We start from the raw sequence: 1,444 nt of genomic DNA on the forward strand, positions 1-1,444 counted from the left end.
GCAACCCCAGTGGTCGTGTGTCAGGCAAGGTGCAAACGGACATAGGGCACTTGGCACAGACTCACTGGAGATGCCTGTTGTGCTGTAGCCTTGTGGTAACCTTTGCCTTCCTCCCATGGAGCCCAGCTGAGGTTCCTTCAGTGCCCTTGGAGACAGGGCTCCCTCCTCTCCTGCCTGAGATCTCTGGTGCGGTGCCAGCTTTCTGCTGCAGGGCCTGGTGGAAGTGTGAGGAGTCTTGGTTGGGTCTCACACAGCCCTGATCACATCTCCCTTCCCTTGTGTCTTCCAGATGAATTTGCCATTGCTGAGTACAGCGCCCCCTGCAGCAAAGGTAGCGTATGAAGAGACGACTGTGAGGTTTTCAGACTGCTCAGGGCTGCTCAGTTAGAACAGTGCTGAAACCCAGCCTGAGTCTCCTCAGCCTGTCTGGAGGGTTGTAAAAGTTGCTGTTCTCTTTTGCCCCATGTCCTGGGGTGGTCTGCCAGCACCCCTAAGTGCTCAGGGGAGAAGGGAACACCAACTCCCCCGCATTGTCAAGTTCTAGATTCAGGCCTTGAGTCTGAGGCAGCAGGCTTGGTTAGTCCCAAGATTACGTTCTCCCCCTCAGTCAAGAAAGTCTCTGCTTCTTTCTATGTGTGTTGCTGGGACAGAGCAAGAGCAAGTCCTTCCAAAACCCAAGCTTGGGATCCCTCTTCTCATCAGGGCTTTTTTAAAACAGGCTGCAAAGCAAAACAGATTAATGAAAAACCATCTTCCAGGGTTGGGGTGACTCAACACTGCTGGGAAAGGGGTCGGGGCTGAAGCCCTGAATGTTCTAGGGATGCGTCCGGCCACTGTGGTAGAGAAGCCATAGTCTGGTCAGGGCAGTGTCTCTGCAGCTCCAGAATGAGGTGACCTACAAGAGGGAAAGCTTCCCCTCCGTGAGTCATTGATTCCTCTGTAACTCTCTCACATTCTCTTTTCCCCATCATAGCCAATGTTGAGCAGGAAAATGCGTGAGTGATGGAGCTGTATTCTGGGCCCTGCTGAATCCTCTCTGCTCATCTCTGCATGCAGCAATTCCCCCAGGCGAAGTGGTTTGATACAGTGGTGAGGAAAACCCCTCAGCACCATATAATTCATGTTATAAATAAATTGTCATGATTCTGATCAGATGCCTGTGGCCTCTTTCCTGGTTACTAAGGCTTATCCCTTCTCCCCTGTTGGGATCAGATTGCAGGATAGTCTCAACCTTAAAACAGATCCAGAGCCGTTCCCAGCCATCGGTGCCAAGGAGGGGTTGGCAGGACATCAAAGTGACTGGAGACAGAGGGTCTCTCTGGGATCAGCCCTGGTGCCTGTGATCTGTGAAGATCTGTGAATCACATGGGCCTGTTTAGTTGTGCAGGCAGGGAACAGACCCTTCCCTGATGGCACAATCCTGAGGATGTTCTGAGGTTTCCTA

The 1,444-nt window shown here is 52.3% G+C and overlaps 1 long non-coding RNA gene across 1 annotated transcript; it reads left to right on the plus strand.

The window, feature by feature from the left end:
- Positions 1-52: 52 nt before the first annotated feature.
- Positions 53-1,149, plus strand: LOC135980719 (uncharacterized). The gene is made up of 2 exons (XR_010597631.1): positions 53-331; positions 974-1,149. It is a non-coding gene; the product is annotated as an uncharacterized LOC135980719 (long non-coding RNA).
- The last annotated feature ends 295 nt before the right edge of the window (positions 1,150-1,444 follow it).

Source organism: Chrysemys picta, unplaced genomic scaffold, assembly GCF_011386835.1.
Source record: "Chrysemys picta bellii isolate R12L10 unplaced genomic scaffold, ASM1138683v2 scaf7380, whole genome shotgun sequence".
NCBI classification, from domain to species: Eukaryota; Metazoa; Chordata; order Testudines; family Emydidae; genus Chrysemys; species Chrysemys picta.